The 21,421-nt window shown below is 36.8% G+C and overlaps 1 protein-coding gene across 1 annotated transcript in view; it reads right to left on the reverse strand.

Moving 5' to 3' along the window:
* The window catches only part of SH3D19 (SH3 domain containing 19), a 77,869-nt gene extending 65,527 nt beyond the window's left edge, over positions 1-12,342 (reverse strand). Inside the window, exons 1-2 of the mRNA XM_016211212.2 lie at positions 11,817-12,342; positions 11,698-11,737 (exon numbers count right to left, since the gene is read on the reverse strand). The gene's annotated coding sequence lies outside the window, so the exon portion shown is untranslated. The remainder of the gene's footprint in view (positions 1-11,697; positions 11,738-11,816) is intronic.
* Positions 12,343-21,421: the final 9,079 nt, after the last annotated feature.

Below are 21,421 nucleotides of genomic sequence, written 5' to 3' on the forward strand. Positions count from 1 at the left end.
AGTTTGATATACCTACATGATGGAATACTATTAAAAATCATATATTAGGAACATGTTTATAAACTCCTGTTTTGTAAAAAAGAGAAGGTAATATACAATACTATGTGCCGTATGACCCTAATTATGTTTTACAAAAATATACCAAGTATGCACAGCAGAAAGGCTGACCCACCAATATACCAAGAGTAGTTATTATTCAGTGGTTGGATCATGAATGATTTCAATTTTTTCTTTTCTTTTTTATTTTTAAATAAACTTCCAATAATAAAAATTTCTTACTCTGTAGCAGAAAATTTAATCATAATTTATAGGACTACTGAAATGGGAAAATGTTCACGATATGTTAAAATGAAAACAACAATTTAAAAACAGTATATTCATGAACCTCTGTTAAAATTATAGTATTGTATGAAAAGATAAAAACCAGGAAGAAATATGTCAAAATATAATAGTGATTAACTATGAGAAGCTGGAATTATAGATGATTTTTTTTCTTTTATATACTTATTTGTTCCAAATTTTCTATCATGAACATATTCTGCTTTATAATTAGAATAAGTGAATGTAATTTCATTTAAAACAAAAAGAGCAGTGATGTTCAAGATAGGAATTTACCATATAGAAAAATTCTTAACAGGGTAGTTCAGCTTATTAGGACTTTTTCTACTTGGAGCTTCTCTTTAGAATCTGTAACCAAAAGAGAAACTATTGGGCAGTAGATGGTGCTAAACTTTAGGTCCTACTTGTCATCCCTTGATAGCAGCATCCCCACACTGTCTGGACAACGCAGTGTGCCAGGAACAATATTATCTTCAGGAAACAACGCAGTGTGCTAGGAACAATATTATCTTCAGGAAACAGATTTATAATTGAAGGGATGTTTTTACAGGGTGGGACAAAAGTAGGTTTACAGTAATTTTTTTTATTTGACAATCTAGGGAAAAGAGTCAGGTATTGCATGTTTTAAAATTTTTAATGGTGCACCGGTTAAAAATAGCTGATCTAGAGGAGCATCTAATAAAAAAGGAAACCCCAACCCTGAAATTGTATTTTTGGGACCAGGCCTGATTTCTGGTTCTGAGAAGGATTTATGTATAAGGACAAGACTAAATGTTGATCAATAGCAGTTTACTGTTAATGACACAGGGGTGACCGGGCTACTGAATGACTGTTTAGCAATTCTGTCCATACTAAGATTCTTCCAGGAATTAGCTAGTACACTTCTGTGGTTCATAGTCCTAATCAATACATTTGAAGAATGTGATATATGCTATGCCAGTAAGAGAAAACATTTTTTAAAAATTAAAGTCCAGTTGTACAGGGATATTTATTAGCTGGGGTATAAAACCGTAACCCAGGGATAGACTGAGACCCACAAAAATATATACAAAGTTTACTCAACTAAAGGGTATTTAATATAGATTTTGTAGAACTGTGTAAATAACTGCTTCTAAATTATACTGAAGAAAACTAAACAACTAATATGAAATATAACTATCCCAGGGGAAAGAGAGGAAAGAATTAGGATGAAAAAATTTAAGGATCAGGAGTTCCATGTGCTCCCTAAACTGCTGAGAAATGGCTGGCTATACATGCCCATCTTGAGAAAAAGTAATAAAACAGGAGCAGCTGCTGTTCCAGAGTTAACTCCTGCTGATAGTTTAATTTGAAATAACTTCAGAGAAGCCCCCACACTAAGCACTAAGTGCCACACTAAGCTGGCAGTGGTAGGCCAGCTGATAAAACTTTTCAATTACCCAATTGATACACCATATAAATAGTTCATTTTCATTCCCATCACACCAGGGGGAAATGCTAAAGTGACATTTCTTAAAACTACAATAAAACAACATAATATATATATTCTCTGTAGAATGACATAAAATGTTAATAATCCTTTCACATCTCCCACTGCAAAAGGACGTTTTTCTCCCAAAAAACCTGTGTACACTTTAACTTTTCACCTTGTTTATAGCATTACAGATGCCACAGCAAAAGTAATGTTTCTCTTATAGCTTAGAAAACATAATGCCAGAAAGTAATTACACAAAAGCTATAGTTTATAGAGGTATAGGAATAAAAACATATGGGGCAGAGAAATGCCACAGAATTACAGTAGTTAAACTAAGCCCAGCAGAGCATGACATTTTAATAGACATATTTAGAAAGGAGAAAAGCAAAAACAAGTTATATCTTTTGCTTTTAGCTCATCTATTTAAACCATAACATGATGATGATAAAGTGTCAAAATAAAATCCTCAACATCTTTATAAGATCAACATCAGGATACCAATGCAGGGGACCAAGACCCCTTCAAATTTTAATGATAAAGTGAGTTTTAACATCATCAACTATTATTCTTAGTGTACTGAACTATGTGCTGCAAATATTTCCTGCATGTTGAATTTAAGTCCCTCCCAGTGGTGACATTTCAGGCCACACTGGGGGGGGGGGGGGTGAGAAACAAGCCCTACTAAAGCTGGAGTGGCACCAAACTACCATGCAGCTGAGAATTGGGAATAGAAGTGTAGGGCATATAAAACTTTAAAACATAAAATAATTGTGAATGACAGTAGGTGTTCAATAGAAAATTGAGAAAAAATCTATCTTGGAAGGAGCAATAGAACTTTTCTTCCACATGTATACACAGCTGTTTATTGCAACATTATTTCTGTTATGAACTGGAAACGACTCAAATGCTATCAATAAAGGACTGGTTAAATAAATAATAATATAAAATTCTATGTAGCAGTTTAAAAAGTAATGAAGTGGAAAGTGACATGGTAAAACTTTCTTAAATATAAATTAAAAGGGCAAGTTGGTATACACACACACATATATATACACACCTACATATACACACATATATCTCTCCATTTATTCTAAATGTTATTTGAATATATATGCATAGAATATATATATATTTTAATTTTATTTTTGTTTAAAATATTACAGATGTCCCTTTTTCTCCCCAATGACCCATTCCACCCCGTTCCTTCCCCCTCCCCAGTCCCTCTCCCCATCATTGTCCATATCCTTGGGTTGTGCATATATGCATATAAATTGTTTGGTTACTCTCTCCCCCTCCACCCACCCGCCCTCCTCCATCCCTTTGACATTCATCATCAGAAAGAATATATGTACCCCGATGTTCATAGCAGCATAGTTTACAATAGCTAAGATCTGGAAACAGATCAAGTGCCCATCAGTAGCTGAGTGGATAAAAAAGCTGTGGGACATTTACACCATGGAATACTACGCAGCTGTAAAGAATAATAATCTCGTACCCTTTGGGACAGCATGGAGGGACCTGGAGAATAATATGCTAAGTGAAATAAGCCAGGCAGCGAAAGACAAATATCACATGATCTCGCTTATACGTGGAATCTAAAGAACTTAATAAACTGATGAACAGAATAGATTCAATGACATGGAAGCATAGATGAGACTGATGAATGCATAGAATATATTTATGTACATATATACGCATAGAAAGCAGACTAGGAGAGACATTGTACCAGCAGATTCTTAATGATAGCTGCCTATGGAATAAAGGCAGATACCACATATTTCTTTATTACTAACAAATGTTTTCATGTGTTACTTGTGTAACTCTTCAGTGACAAAATGGGATCAACATCTACAGGGCAGTAAATGATGCTTCAAGTAAAGGGAACTATAGGAGTAAGACTATGAGCAGAGGTGAACTGGGAACAGTGTTTAATCATATTTTTTTCTGAACATTCTTGATTATTTCCTCCTTTTTATTTTCCTGTTTCAGAAATAATCAAAGAAAATTTCACTCAGTTTTATACCCATGTCCTATAAAAACATGTTTATTGGTGCCACAGGATTCAACACACCTTTTTAATTAATTATGAAATTTTTCAGGGTTTTTAAATATATATCGATAATATTATAAAGCCCATTAGTTAGCTTAAGAAATAACACACTTTAGCCCGGCTAGCATGGCTCAATGGCTGAACACTGACCTATGATCCAGGAGATCGAGGTTTGATTCCCAGTCAGGGCACATGCCCGGGTTACAGGCTTGATCCCCAGTGGGGGGTGTACAGGAGGCAGCCAATCAATAACTCTCTCATCATTGATGTTCCTGTCTATCTCCCTCTTCCTTCCTCTCTCTAAAATCAATAAAGATACATTAAAAAAAAAAAAAGAAAGCACTTTAGATACACTTGAAGCTCCCTGTGGACCCTTCCCTGACCCATTCCTTTGATAATCAATATCCTAACTTCACTATTTATCACTTCCATGCATCTTTTAATACTTTTATAAAAAATTATACTCTCATGTTTTTATGGTTACATATATATTATGTATATGTAACCATAAAAACATGCAGTAAACATATTGTTTGTTTTGCCTAGGACAGAGTCTGCAATTTATTTTTTGGTATCTGGAGTTCACAAGCTTTTTCTATAAAGGGTCAGATAATTACGTTCAGCTTTGAGGGTATATGGTTTCTGTTGTAGCTAGTCAACTCTGCTGCTGTGATGTGAAAGGAGACATATGCAAACAAATGGGCATGGATGAGTAAATAAGACTTTATTTACAAAGACAAGTGGCAGGCCAGATTTGGCCCATTGGCTGACCTCTGCTTACTATAAATGATATCACACTGTACCTATCCTTCTGCAATCTGCTTTTTATCACCTACAATTCTGCTTCTGAGATTTATCTTTGTCATCATGTTTATCTGTAGTTCCCTTAATCCAAACAGTGATATTCTAAACATTCTTATACATGATTCCTTTGGCACATGTGAAAGAATTTCTCTAGGGTAAATAATACCTCCTGGGTTGTATGGTATGGGCATTTTCATCTTTACCAGATATTGCTCAATTGCTTTCTAAAAATGATATACCAAATTATTCCCATACAGACTTGTCAGTCATTGAGATTTCTGTGCTAACTTGATGTAAGCAAAATGGTATCTCATTATCATGTTACTATATACCTTCTGAATAGTAGCAAGGTACAGAATCTTTTCAAATACTTAGCTACCTGGGTTTCATCTTTCATGAGCTCTCCGTCCCTGTTTTACTGAGTTATTTGTCTTTTTCTTTCTGATGTGTATTTTTTTAAGGTCAGACACTAATTTTTGCACCTATATGCAATTGCACAATCATGACTTGTCTTTTCTCGTGCTTTTGATGTCTTCATGTACTTAAGTTTTAGATTTTTCCCCCTACGTGGACAAATCTTTTTCTTTGTGGTTTGTACTTATTGAGCCTTACAAACTCTTTCCTGACCACAACGTCATAAAGATAGTCTCATATATTTTTTCAAAATGTTTCAGTTTTACTTTTGTACTTTTATGTCTTTATATTCTACCTCACATGATACAATAAAACAAACTGCATCTAAAGTTTTATAAATATGGGTAATCAATTGTTTCTGCTCCATCTGTTGACATATCCACCTTCCCCACTGATCTGCAATTCTGCCTGTATCATAGCACATAATGCAGAATTACATGTGTCCATCTGTCTGTTGTGGATTCTAATTTGTTCATTGACCTGTTTCTCTGTTTGCTAACAAAACACTATTACTTGCAAGAATCCTCCTCTTTCTCTTGATCTTCAAAAATACCTTGGTTATTCTTGCTCTTCCTTATGAATTTTAGTATCACTGTCTTGAGCTCAAAAATCTTTTTTGTGATTTTTACTAAAATTTAATTGAATTTTATGAATAGGTATCAAAGGAGATTTTATAACAAGTGGTTTCAAGAGGGCTTTAGAAAGACAGATTCAAATAATAATTTTTCAGGCACAGATTTCGAATTCTGTTTTGCTGCCTTCTTTTGTTGTAGCTGGTTTTGCACCCTGCATAAGTCATTGGGATCTATTACTAAGAGCTAGTGGGGTGGTTAAAAAAAAAGTACCTAATATTCCATTCGTGCCACCAATTGCCACAAGGTTTAACTTTCTCTATTATCTTTAGCTCTTACTCCCCTCTCGATTAGTTTACCAAACTGCCATTCCATAGTACATTTTTCACGATGTTGTTAATAGCTGTGTCTGGGAAAGGAAGTTACAAGTTCAAACAAAAAAGTTTAAATCCTGTATAGTAAATCTCTCACTTGGAGTTTTATAATGTACTTTAGTATATCAAAGACTCTTAGTGGAATCACAGTAAAGAAATATCTACAATTTTGTTTTAATTTCACCACTTCACAAAAGTCTTTGTGCATGAATGTTTATTTCTTGCATACTGATTAATATCCTACAGAAAAATGTTCCATGAGACATCAATTTGGGAAATGATGTATTTAAACAAATAAGAAAAAGACAAGAAGAATTCAGAGATTTCTGATTTCCACACTGGTCAATCAGCAATAAGCAAAATTTTAAAATGTCAGCATCAGAACAAAAAACCACCACCAAGACTTATTAAAAAAAGCTTAAGCATTGTTTTTTACCTTGGGGTCTTAGCACTGGCCTATACCTGATAAAACATTTCCTTTAACTTGATAAGAGTTATCCTTTCCTTTTTATTTCAGCACCAAAATGAAAGATGTCCCAGATTTATTGATCTCTCACTATAAAAGCTATAGGAGTTTTTGGTCTTGTAAAAAAGAAAAAAAGGGAAAAAAAGAAATGCACTTATCTTATCCTTGCTAGGTTTTGAGCCCATCGTTCTTGCAGCCAAATGGCCTGAAGAGAACCAACAAACATACCGAAATTAAATGACTTTTTGTATCTTCTTTCTGCTCTGTTGATGCAGTAGGTATTAATCTGCTTGATGTACTGCTGGCCTGGTGGGTAGCCCTGCTCAGCTGAGGATGGCAGGGGAAGAACAGATCACTGTCAATCTCAGTAGACACCCAGACAGAAAACAATGGCCTCCCTACCAGGGATGGAGCCTACAACCCAGCATGTGCCCTGATCAGAATCGAGCCGGCAACCTTTCGGTGCACAGGCGACGCCAACCCACCTGAGGCATATGGGCCAAAGCCCATTTCTCCTTTCTTACGGGGCATTACTTCTTGCTGTTGCTGTTAACAAACATTCAATAACAGTCATGGGCAAGCTTTTGAGGCTCAAGTTCTTCCCAATTTGCAAGGGGAAAATACTGGCATTTCCCTTTCTCTCTTGGAACTACATTTGGCATTTATTCAATGAACATTTATTTATTAGGGGCTTATTGTATACCAGGCACTACATTAAGCTAGGGTAACTAAGACTAATAGCACAGTCCTTGAGAACCTAACAGTATAAATTAGAGATTAAAGAATAAAATATTTTCTGAATACCCTCAAGAGTACCAAAACACTGCCTGTAAGTAGAACTATGAAGACTTGGATCCTGACTTTACAGTAAACAAGCTCTAAGAGATTGGGAGTGTAAGTACAAAACAATGGTTGCTCCATGCTCCACAAAGCTGGAAACTTTCTTTGTTTTCTCTTGTATCCTGGATTAGGGCCTCTCAACAAATATTTATTGGCTATTGAGTGTGCATAGACCTGCAGGCATGTGTGAATATTTTCTAATCTATCTTTTCCTTGCCAGTATTCCCTCACATGCGGTCGATTCCATCTTTGACCAGCTATGTCACAAAAGCCTTTCTCACATTGTGCAGAAATCCACTCCCTCAACATTCTACCCACAGATTCACATTCTGCCTTCTGGGATTCCATGGAACACACAAAAGGGTTACTTCTACTGCTACTTTTTATTTTGAAAATTTCAAGTCTACAGAAAAGTTGAAGGAACAGTATAGTTAACACACATACACTTTTCATCTAAGCACCAATTATTAATATTTTCCAATATTTGCTCTGCTTTATCTCTTGCTGTGTTTTGTTGTTGTCATGAAATCATCTGAGAGTACGTTGCAAATGTAAGACTACATCACACCTAATACTTCAGCATATATCTCCTAAGAATACTGTTATATCTACCACATAACAGTATTCCTATTATACATCTAAAAAAAGTAATATTAAACTTATTATCAGCTCACTCTTCCTCCTAGGAGCATGATTACACCTTTCCCCTTCCCCTCTTCTCCCCGCTCCCCAACAGGTATGCAATTCCTAAACTCTAACAGTCCCCAGGAAACTTGCAACCAGGGGAGCAATGGACAGAGGCAGCTCCTCCTGACTAACCCCCTGAATCTGTCTCCAAGGCCCCCTTTTCTCTTACTATGTAATGAGAGGACAGCAACCCCGCCTTGGCTCACTTCTTTCCCATAATGTTTCTAGAGAGCCAAAGCAGCCCTGCCTAGTCTCTCTCCTGTTGCTTCTTCTATCCTAAGCCCTTCCTTGTTTCACTGTCCCAGCTTTAATAAATGTACTCTCAAAAAACAAAACAAAAACTATTATCTAAAATGAAATTCACATTAAAATTTTCTTAATTATCCCCATAGTGTTTTGTTTTAAATCTGGATTTTAAAATTCCAGATTAAAAAGAAATTCAGAGTCTCTTTTAATCTTGAATATTTTTCCAGCCTTTTTGCATATTTCATGACATTATTTTTGTTTTTTGCCAGCACCACAGCTACATAAGTGCTATCTATGTGTACTGCTGATGCATCATCTGGAAGCACATGCTGTCAGGTTGTCTTACTAATGATGATATATAAATTGGCCACTTGATTAAGAATGCAATTACGAGATATTTTTATTGGAAAAGTACATTTTCCCTTTAGTAATTAAAAATGGAATAACACATTTTAAGGCACTGTGAACATATATTCCTCCAACAACTTTCTGCCCAAGTGTTAGGAGCCATTGATGATCCTTGTCTGAACCAACTATTATACTGAAAATTACAAAATTATGATTTGCTGATTCTATGATTTCTTCTACGAGGATTTTTTAAAAGCCAATGTGCTAGAATCCATTATCATTAAAACATTTTTGATACTCAAATTATCCCACAGTTGGCCAGTGGGAGCCTCCTGAAGCTGCTTCCTAGGCCTTTTGATATTACTCCATTAGTTGAGCATTTCCTATCTTTTTGTCACATCAGAAGTCCAGATTCACCTGTACTTTCCCCTTCCCCAGAATTGGGATCAGTCAGTCCTCCAAGAATCTCTGTTTCCTTTTAGAAGGTAATACAGCATTTCTGAGGAATAATTTTGCTAGTTTCTTCTACATGCCAGCTCTCTAAATGTTTGAAGCCAGTCATTTCTACCTCATACACCTCCCAAAACTTCCACACCTAGGCTGAATTCACCCAATTCCTTACATAGTCTTCCTGTGACTTTAGCTTTGATTTCTACCCTACTCTCCTCTTTCATAGTGCCTGTCCCAACTCAGCTGTTTTCTATTCCAGGGGTTCCCAACCTTGCTATATATCAGAATTATTAGGGGACTTCTTTCATATAGAGATTCCCAGGATCTACTCACTCAATACTTACTGAATGAGAATCTCTGGGAGCTTAGGACTCTGGTGTGTGTTTTTTAAGCTCCCCAAGTGATATCAACCACTGAACACTTTGATTTTTCAAGGCCTTATGGACTGAATTGGATACAACATCAAAAGTATGGTCTAGAGCCTAGCCATCGTGGCTCAGCAGATGAGAATAGATCTATGATCCAGGAGATCGCGGTTCGAAGCACATGCCTGGGTTGCGGGCTCAATCTCCAGTGGGGGGTGTGCAGGAGGCAGCCGATCAATGACTCTCTCATCATTGATGTTTCTATCTCTCTCCCTCTTTCTTCCTTTCTCTGAAATCAATAAAGACATATTAAAAAAAAAAAAAAAGTATGGTCTAGAGCTGTTACATTTTTTATACTGGACACTATAATTCTTTCAATATAATTAAATCAATGTTTACATTTTTGAGAAAGTCACAATGGCATAAAAATGTTGACTCATGATCAATTTGTGAAGAACTAAATCCTCAAGACTTTTCAAATATATTGTTAAGTCACATCTCCCCCATTTTGTGTTCAAATTTTCTTTCAGATCTAAGTGTAAGGGTTTACATTTGTTCCAATTAAAACTCATATTCTTTGATTCAGTCAAACCGTCAGTATATCAAAGGTCTTATGGATCCTGATTGTATAATTTTAAGTATTTTTTTACCCTTCCAACTTTATGTCACTCACAGTTAAGTATGCTGTCAAAGTTCTCTCCCTTACATTGTCTTTCTTCTCTACTATTACTTTTTTAAAAGATTTTTTAAAATTAATTTCAGAGAAGGAAGGGAGAGCGAGAGAGAGAGAAACATTGATGAGAAAAATATCAATTGGCTGCATACTGCATGTCCCCTATTGGGGATTGAGCCCGCAACCGGGGCATGTGCCCTGATGGAGAATCAAACCAGTGACCTCCTGGTGCATGAGAGGACACTCAACTAACTGAGCCACACTAGCTGGGCTTTTTTGTTTTTAAGTATTAAAAATATCAACTTCACAAACTTTTCTGATTGTAGTTGTGGTCACATAACTGTATTTTTGCCAAAACTCATAGAATCATACACCAAAACGAGTGAATTTTAATATATGTGAATTATACCTGAAAAATATCAGTCTTATATTTCAAATATTCAGCTATATTTTTCCTCCAGATTAGTCTCACTAACTTATTATTATTATTTTTTAAACATATCTTTACTGATTTCAGAGAGAGGAAGGGAGAGGGAGAGAGAGAGAGAGAGAAACATCAATGATGAGAAAGTTATCATTGATTGGCTGCCTCGTGCACGCCCCTGACTGGGGATCAAGCCCGCAACCCAGGCAAGTGCCCTGACTGGGAATCGAACAGTGATGTCCTAGATCCTAGCCAATGCTCAACCGCTGAGTCACGCCCGGCCAGGCTCACTAACTTATTTTTGTTCGAGATCAATGCATTCCAGGGTTTGATACCTTGCAAAAAAAAAGCATCGAAGTTTGATTTACCAAGCCAGTCAACCCAATGAATGAATTATCATCATTTTATCAGTTCCCACAACACAAAAATGTGAAGAAAAAGTGATGGAATGTGGAAAAAGGAGAAAATAATATTAGAAAAATTACAATCCTTCACAGAACTGGGTTTTTAAAAATCAAATTCTTTCTTAGGAGTGGAAGTTAAACAATTTTCTACCTCCAAATTTGACAAGGATTTTAAAAAATATTCTTCAGTGCCAAAGAAGATCTTGTCAAACAGTTTCAGAGTGATTAAGAGGCTTAAGCAATATATCCTTCCTGGCCCTTTGAAACTATCTAATAAGAACTTAAAGAATTCAAATGGAATACATATATACTAATAAAAAATCTAGGAGGAATTATACCAAATATTTAGCAGTAGCTAGCCATCTCTAGCTCATAAAAGGCAGACTGTTTTCCTTTTCAATGTTTTTACTTTTTAAAATATTTTTAAAATTTCTACAATGATCCCATGTTAGTTTACAATTAGAAAAAAGGCAATACACATGAAAAACACCAATTAAAGAAAGGCGAGGAAAATAAACCACAAGAGGGAGGAAATAGGGATAAAATAATTTTTTGTAAGGATTTACCTGTAATTGATAGAATTCTCAAAATAAAATATGTAAGTAGTCAATAATTTTATAAAAAATCTTTGTTCAAAAAATGAACAGTATTTCCCTGTAAAGTGTCTTTGAATACCATAGAAGATTCAAATATACAGTAACTCTGAAAGGGATACTTGGATTGTCTCCAAACAGTATTTTTCAAATGAGAAGCTTTATGCAGAATTATTAAATATTATAAGTTCATACCTTGAAGAACGATGCTCTGGTTTATTTCGTTCGTTGCGATCTGTAAAGAAAGAAGATGGTTACATGTCAAAATGCTCTTTAGAAGCCCTGGAAAAGTTGTTAAATACCAGCTCCCATACCATTATATTTCACAAGAACTGTTCAAAGGTTGTTGTGTCTTCTGTCCTGTGTAAGGCTCTTCATCAGAGTTGAGAGAGTATGTCTGACAGAGGAGGTAGAAAGGACACAGAGAAAGACAGGCATATACAGTTTCACAGTTGGTTAAAATCGTCTACTTGGAAAATATATCATTATGTGTATTATTTCATTTCAAAGATCTTTGCTGTTTTAAACACTTTGCTAAAACCCAAACAAATTTAGCTAAGGAAAGAAAGGAAATTGAAAAGCCACAAATTACTCAGCTCCAAAAAATCATTCCATGAATCATGGTTGGCAAAAACTTCTAACAGGATAGGGAGGGGAAAAAATTCAGCAGTCAGCTACAGCAACATCTGCAAATACACTAAGACCAGTACAACCTCATCCTTAACTCTCTATCACCCAGAGCATTTCACAAGTTAGATTTCAGTATCTGAAAGATAATTAGGTCTACTGGGGCAGTGGTTTTCAACCAGGGCGATCCTACAACCCCTCCCCCAGAGAACATTTGGCAATATCTGGAGACATTTTTTACTGTCACAACTGGAAAGGAAAGTGCTACTGGCATCTAATGGGTACAGACCCGGGATGCTGCTAATCATCCTACAATGCACCCCTACAACAAAGAGTCATCTCACCAAAATGTCAACTGGGCTGAGGTTGAGAAACCCTTACTGGAGGGTAAGAGACAAGAGCTGAATGCCTGAAGTTTTCAAAAAAGTGCCTCTTTGGAATGCTGTAAAATGCTATCAATCATGTTGAAGACTGTTATATACAAGAGAAAGAACCACAAAACCCAAAGGTTATCTTTTTTGACTCTTAATAACATTTTTTTTTTTCAGTACATGCTTAAAAATAAGACAAAGTAAAAGGTCTCAGTGTTATGGAAAAACTAACAATAGAAAGCAATGTGTAAGCCACAATATAATCCTACGCAATGACTTTTTTAAAAAATCCTATGCAATGTTGTCAAAACATAGTTTTCTAAAGTATCCTCTGAATTATTACTAACATAATAAAATTTAACCCAAAATAAGAGTAGACAGGAATTCTTTTGTTCCCCTTCATTTTATTGTTGGTGGAACAGCATAAACATAATGATAATGTACTGTAAAACTTCTGGAGAGACTTATGGAAGAAAAGGAATCAGATTTATAGTTAAGTGTATCTATCAATTCTTTCTGAATGGGTTCATAATAATAAAGAAATGTCTTTTTAAACCAAAGAGTTAGTACACAGGAAGACATTGTTGTCTGAAAGACTAAAAGGAGGATGATTCACAACAAAACATGTTTGTTTGGATATAATGCTCTCCCAAATGCACGCTGTTAATATGCTTCCAGTTCCAATTTCTCTACACAGTAACTTAGTGTTACTGATGCTTTTAAAACTTTTGTTTTAACTTAACTCAGTTTTACCCTGCCTTTAAATAAAAATACCACGGTTTTTCACTTATTGAGTACTAAAAATTTAGTCATAGCAATACAGCGCACATTTTAACCATATTTTCAATCGTTCTTCAGCTGTTAGCCTGCTAGTTTTGCTAACAAAAGTATAATGTCTCAAAGTAAAGCTAGAAACTGGATGCAGATCAGCTATCCTCTGATAACAAAGCAACAAGTCTTACCTGTGTCTAACGATGAGCTCAAAGTCTGCCCATAATACCATTGTTGTGGCTGTGATCCTACTCTTTGTAAAGTTTATTCAGGCATGCAATCCCCCTAAATCTTCCTAGTGGTACAACACATAGGAGGAGGAGAGAAACAGAGTCACAATGCATGTAAACAAGACTCCGCATCTGAGGGCTTCCCTCCAGGGCCTGTTCTGATTGGCAGATGTGCTATGACCAGTCTGCACAGCTGGAATATGGCCACTCAGGAAGGGAATGGCTCACAGCTCTCCTTCATTCTTGGTTACAACAGGAAAATTTACAGTGATTTTTATACTTTCTGTTCTAAGAAAATACAAATGCCTCCCCACAGTACTTTTCTCTGGAGCTAGTAATTAAAGTCCAAGAAAATAAGTTGATAATCTGCTGAAGGACATTTTAAACATTTCCTCTCAAATTCACTCAGTGTTACATTTCTATGTAAATACGCATACACAGTGTTTGTAACATCTTACTCCTAAATCCCATATATTTGACAATTTGAAGGTATGAATAAATTATCCATTACTCACACAATATTCCCACCCCCCACCTCTTAACAATAGAAAACAAATTAAAATACATGTTCTTGATATGATCTTTTTTCCTCAAAGTATACAAATAATTTGACTTCAAATTTTGTCATATGCCATCTTTTAGCTTGAATACATATAAATATGTAGTGTGTGTCTATTGTTTGTCTGTGTCTACACATATTTTTATATTCTAATTTTAAGCAAAGTAATGTTCATGACAGCCAAGAATACTGTGCAATTGTCAAGAAATACATTCAGTGGTAATGCTGAATTTCTGGCAAAATAATATGTGCTTATTATTTTGGTCCAGAAGCAAAGACTGAACAAAACAAAGCACTGAGGGCAGATCAAGATCTGGATCTTGCCAACAATAAGAAAACATTTGGATAAAATCCCCTACAGAAAAATGAGAACTGATCTATAGCAAACATGAAAATTTCATCTTCTATATACAGTGCCATAAGTGTATGGATTTTACTTATTTCAAATCAAATACTTTCGGGCGCATTCCCCCCCAATTTTTTATTCAGAGTTTCTAATTTTTAAATAATTAAAAGAGAATATACTTCCTAAACTTTTACATACTTAGAAATCATGTAAATAACTTACTAGCCCAAAGTCTCACCATCTCTAACCAAAAAAGATTTTTTAGCTTTATTTTTTAAATTATTTTTTTGGTAAGAAACTCCCCCGCTATTACCATTTATCCCCTCTAAGCTCTCTTCCACTTCCACACCCCGTCCCCCGCTCTAATTCTAAAATTTAGTTGCCAAATGCTGCACATTTACTGTGAATAATGCATTAACTCCCTGGGCCCACCAAGATGAGCGCAATAATGACTTAGGTCAAAGGTCAGCAGTACACTCTCAATGTGAAGGTCAGCATGGCTAAATGGCTATGTAAGTCTGTTGGCTTTGTAGCTATGTCTCTCTCACACACACACACACACACACACACACACACACGGTGTGAGAGTACTTGCATTCCCTGTCCCTACTCATGACACACACACACACACACACACACACACACACACACACACACACACACACGGTGTGAGAGTACTTGCATTCCCTGTCCCTACTCATCCATGTCTCCTGGTTAATAAAGCTAATTGAGGAAATGGAAGAATACCCTGCAAGCAGAAAAAGGCAGAAAATAAGGCAGGACAGGTACAAAGGGTGCCACTGGTTGCGTGCATGCAAATGCTGTGGGGAGAGGTAAAGGAGGCAATGGGGGAACCCACAGCACAGTAAGGGGACTGAGAATCAGGAGAGTGATGGGAAGCTGCACTGAGTCAGTGACTGTGTGAGAACTCCAGATTACCCAAATTTTCCTGCCATGACTTCTAGTCCTAAGTAATCTGGTCATACATGGTTCTAATATTTACGTATTTAGGTGGTATTCGACTTAATATAGAAATGGGCTCCTGTTCTGGCAGGGACAGCTTTTGGGGAATGGTTAGACAGATTCTATGGATGTGTAACCATTCAGGGTTACTCTGAATCTAATAATATGACAAACACTTGGGAATGAAGATGACAAAAATGCAAATATTATCTTTTGCTTTGATTAAAACTAAGAAGAATGGCTAACTCAGAACTTCTGAGAATCTATTATAAGACACACAGGCTTTAAGGATTTGGCTTTGATCACTTAACTGAAGAGAAAATCAAACTCCATTGGGTAGGAACTTAACAATGCTAATTCAAGTCAGCAGTGGAAGGTCCTAAAACATTCTCTGAAATTAGTGGGAAGACTCAGTCTACGTGAATGAATACACTCAGGAACACTTGAAATAGAGTACGAAGTGGTGTAAAGGAATCTGTCTTGTACATACTGGAGTACTGAAATCTCTCTTTAGAATGAGTATTACCTATAAAGGGATTCTGTATCACACTCTCAAGCATTACTCTCAAATTCCAGCTTCGGTGTATATGCAGTACGTTTTTTAAATGGATCAATCCTACATAAATGTTTTGCACCACTCACCAAGAATTCTTTGCAGCTATAATATCATTACCTATTTACTTATGATAAGCAGAATAAATAAAACAATTAATCCGTCCATTAGAAGATAAAAGATATTCAGGGTTCAAGAACCTTACTTTCATAACTCTTTAAAAGATAACAAAACTGGTTCTACTCAAATAGAATGTGAATGGAATTTTAAATATCTGCGACCAGAGTTTCAGAGGGTTTTCTAAAATCTTTAAATGGTTTTTATATTTAGGCAGAGAAAATTGCAAATCCATGTCTACTTAAAAAGAAGCCAGTGTTCACTCTACAATATTACTGATGCCAAGCAATACCTATTCACCTCCGCTTTCTAGTTCCATTTCACCACCCTTGTTCAGGTGGGTTTACAAAACAATTTTTAGTCACTTTTGAGACTCCCACAGTGACTAGTATATTGCTGTTTTAGATGTCAGGTTTTCAATAAATACATTTATTGTTGTTGGCACTTCAGTGAGAAAGTTACTATCTCTTTTGGTTTAAAACTAAAACACTAAGAAATTAAAGACAATTTCTGTGAGTTACCACTGCAGGAGAAAAATGAGGCTTATTATAAAGAAGTTTAGATGCCCTCTGCCCACACTTGTGGGTAAGTGGAAAAGTTTGGTCTAACAGCACTGTCAATACTGACACCTTTCATTAATTCTTGTTATAAAGTGCCTAAACTCATTAAAATGCAGCACCCTAATCACACAGGGAGGAGATATTAGAGACAGAAGTGAAAATTTTTCAATACAGGAGTTATGTTTCAATAAAGAAGCAGATTGTCTGTGGAACCCATTTTTTCCTTCCCATACCCACTGTCTTTACCTGCATTTTAGGTTCTGATCAGCACCTATCTGGACTGTTGTTTTGACTGGGTTTTCTGGTTCCAGGCCCTTTCCCTCCAATTCAGCCAGATAAAACCATGCCTCAGAAAAATTACAGATCACTACATGCCAGAGATCTTGAGAGGATTACGAGATAATGACAGTAACATCTTAGCACGTTGTCTGTGCACAGTGAGCACTCAATAAATGTCAGCTTCCATTATGTCATTAAAAGCTTTATTCTGCCTACCACACGCTATCTGAACTCTCATTACTACCTATACCACTCACTTGACACTTAGCACCAACAGTGTGTATTATTATTTAAGGTTTTAGGCATGTGTCTGTCCTCGTATAGCTAATCAGTGTGTCTGATGAAGGCAGAACTCTGTTTTAGACTCTGCTCACAGCCAGCCCTCTGTGAATGTTTGCTGACAATGGTCATTCTAATGCCCTCCCATTCCCCTTCTGCCCTGTGTCCTTAAGGCTGTAGTGGGTTCATTGATATAACTGATATTGCTGGAAAATGTGTCTTCCTAAGAATTCCCATACATAATTTATTTTTTATAAACAGAGTAGTAATTTAAGAGTCACCTTTGCCCTAAAACAATCCACATTTGGTCTGTTCTTTTGTCTCAAAGCAGCTCTCACTAAATCAAACCACACTTAGGAGAAAAAACACAGCACATTTGAATAAGAAGAATAATCAGCTATTTAGTAACGGGCTGCTAGTTCTTTTTAATAATTCTTCTTTAAAATGGTTCAACTGAATCGTTTTGATTGCTGAGTTCAACTAACTATTGAATCAGGCTTTTTATGACTCGGGGTTTTTTATGTCAGTAGTTTCAGAGATGAAAAATCCGAGCCACCATCTGTACTGCCCCTTTTCACCCCAAGGTGAATTTGGTAGAGGCTTAGAAAGATGGACATTTCATCAGTGCCACTCAAGGTGTGGGAAGCAAGGTGGTAAGGGGAGCAGAAGCAGGATTAGGACAGGGTGCCATCAACCCTCCTTACCTGAAGCTCCCTAATGATTCTCTTATCTTAATAATTACTTTCATACCTCTTCTCGTTACAAAAATCTCACTTTTTCAGTACATGAAACTTGTGATTTAAGGAAGGTTAAAAAGACCTTTTAGTCAAATATAAATCTTATTCCTGCCAAATTAAAAACATTAGGCGCATATTCAAAGTATTAGGCTATTTCTATGGCTTTTTTCTAAAGAAGTCAAAAATTTTACCTGGAATAAGATATGCCATAAGAAAGGCAACCTGAGAGTGTGTGGACGAATAAGGGGCCACATACTAAACCTGGCAAGCTCAAGGGAGGCCTGCTTGGTGGCCTTACAAACTCAGAGATGGAAAGTAACCATATAGGATGGTCTGAATGTAAAACTTAACTAAAAGAGAGTGATGGTGGGTAGTCATGTCCTAGACTGTAATCTTTCTTGACAAAGGTTAATCTTTACCTTACCTGAGCCCGTCTATTGTTTTTTTGCATCTTAGACAACATACCTTTGGAATATTTGTGTAATCCCCTTTTCCAGACCCCTCAGGGCACAATCTCCCACCAAAGCAAGACCACACAGAACCCCTCATCGTTATCTTGTTCCCAAAATACCATCTCTTTGTACTGTAAATGTTTATTGTTAACTATGCTGTATCCACCAATATAAAAGTATTTGTCTCCTTTTTTTGTTGTTGATCCTCACTCAAGGATATTTTTTCCATTGATTTTTAGAGAAAGTGGGAAGGAGGGAGGGAGGGAAAAAGGGGGAGAGGGAGAGAGAGAGAGGGAGGGAAAGAGAAACATCGATGTGAGAGAGGCACACGCTCCAACCAGGGCTGGGGATTGAACCTGCAACCGAAGTATGTGCCCTTGACTGGGAATCAAACCCATGACCCTTTGGTTCGAGGACCAACACTCTAATCACTGAGCCACACCAGCCAGGGCAGAAGTATTTGTTTTTTCATTTTACTCTTTATCCAGTCCCAGAGATTTCCCCACTCTGCCTCCCTAATCTATCACCAATGAATTTCACGTAACCCTCCTTATATGCCTCCTCCGTTGGTTCTAATGTATAAATTAAGGTGCAAAACTGCCATTCTCTGGAGCATTTTCTCGATCTGTTGAGACTCTGCTTCCTGGCAACTGTCGTCATTTGGCTCAAATAAACTCATAAAAATTCTTTCAGGTTTGGGCGATTCTTATGTTGACAAAAGTGACCCAATGACAGGGAATGCTTTCAGTGTTTCCCAAATTACAATAACCTCTTGGATAATCACAAAGCATTATTAGTATCTCGAAGGCTCTGACAAATTTTGCAATTAACAAAATTTAGCTTTTTTTAAAAAAATATGTTTTTATTGATTTCAGAGAGAGGAAAAGGGAGAGAGAGATAGAAACATCAATGATGAGAGTCAATGATCGGCTCCCTCCTGCATGCCCCCTACTGGGGACAGAGCCGGAAACCTGGGCATGTGCCCTGACCGGGAATCGAACAGTGACCTCCTGGTTCATAGGTCCATGCTGAACCACTGAGTTGCGCTGACCAGGCAACAAAATTTAGTCTTGTTTAACACAGCATTCCCAAACTAATTTGAGGATGAAACACGTCTTACAAAATCAGACTTGATATCTAGTACCTCAGCATGAACAGTGTTATATCGAATTATCACCATCCATTCCCCTGGGAAACCAAGCTCCCTTATACAGAGCTTGGTGTTTGTCACCTCCATGTTCAGCACCATGCCTGACACATCGGTGATACTTCTCTAATGAACTGAAGTCCTACTGGTGCAGGGCCAGGCACAGGATCCAAACACAAAAGGAAGTGGAAAGTAATGACAAATGAATTTCCCTTCCAATCCAATCAGGTCAAATCCTGATCTTTTAAGATTATATTAAATGTGTCCTTTATTTAATCCTATCATTTATCTTTGATTTTGCGTTGTTTAGGTTAATTTGTGCATTTTAGAATTACAAGGTTGCACAAAGAAGGCTAGCACTCAGTGTCCCCAGGTATCTACTACTGGGTCACACCTAGAATGGGAAATCCATAAATATTTCAGTATGACAACTTAGAGAGGTTAAGAGCAAGAACTCTAAGTCAGGCAGGCCTTCTTTTGAGTTCTTGCTTTACTATTTATTATGTGGGTGATCTTAGCAAGACATTTAACTTCTGTAAGCCTCAGTATCCACATCTGTAAAAGGGGATAAATAGTAGCACCCATCTCGTCAAGTTGAATGAGGATTAAGTGAAGAAATGCATATAAAGGATAGTAAGGTGGCTGACTATGATAAGTGCTCAATAAATGTTTTCTATTACCACAGTAATACCAGGGATACTGAATATTGGTAGAATTCATAATACTGTGAGTAGAATTATCTAAAAGATTAATTGTCCTTTGTCCAATATGGAGCTTTTAATTCTGTAAGATTTTTTTCTTGCTTATCACTGGTCAAGAAGATAGGAATGTACTCATAAATAGCTTCCAAAACTTCCCTTATCCAATGGCTCCAGCTTCTTTCCTCTTCCAGCCCTTTTGTACCAAAGGCTACTGTGAAAATTTTTCCCAATGCAGCTTCTGACAGAAGTGATAAATAATCCCTAAAGTAAGCAGCAGAAGGGAGAAATAGAACTAAAAGGCAAACAGGCAGTTCCTTCAGGATGAAAAATTGTGCCAAGCACAGTCTGCCATCGCCCCCCTCCTGAATCCCATCCCTTGAAGTCTTTCCCCATCCCTATTCACCCTGTGCATATTAAGCCCTCACAGTCACTTTCTGAGACTCAAGAAAGAAGTCTAAATAAAATGAATTTCCTGAGTAGGATGAATGAATGGAAACACTGAAATCTGCCTCCATATTTTAGGATCGTATGGACTTCTTTCACAAGAATCCAGAAAACGAAGATTTAAATTGTTATTTCTGGCAAAGGATAGATAACATTTAACCACAGGTTGCTTTTTCAGCTGTTAAGGTAAAAAGATATTTTTTTTCCTTGAAGAGCAATATGCCCATTCTTATTGTTTCCTCTTCCTTTATTTCTGATTAATTCACAGCTCTTCTAACAAAGTTTTACCCTGTACAGCTGACTCTGCAAAATGAGCAAATATCAGAAACCACTCCGGAGAAGCAGAAAACAAAGGGAAAACCACAGTATTCCAATACCAGGCACCTCATTCTGATGTAAGGCTCTGCAAACCTTTCCTACATGGATGAGTATTTTTCTGATCTGTCTTCAAACTGAGATTTTTATCCACAGTGGGGCAGTCCTGGTCTCTAATCTAGAGTGATAAAAAATTTTTTCTTTTATTTAAGAAAAGGCAAAGCCACGTCCAGCCCTTGCCACATCACCTTACCTAAGGATAGAGAATGTATTCTCTGGACAATAGCACAGTGCTTCTGGCAAATTCAGGCCCGCTCATCATCCTCTCCACTTCATTGACAAACTTCCACCCACAACCCTAGCCAGTTTGGCTCAGTGGGTAGAGTGTCTGCCCTTGTATTGAAGGGTCCCAGGGTTCACTTCTGGCCAAGGCACATACCTCAGTTGCAAGCCAAGCTCCCCCCTGCC

The sequence above is a fragment of the Miniopterus natalensis genome, chromosome 4 (assembly GCF_054644295.1).
Source record: "Miniopterus natalensis isolate mMinNat1 chromosome 4, mMinNat1.hap1, whole genome shotgun sequence".
Lineage (NCBI taxonomy): Eukaryota > Metazoa > Chordata > Mammalia > Chiroptera > Miniopteridae > Miniopterus > Miniopterus natalensis.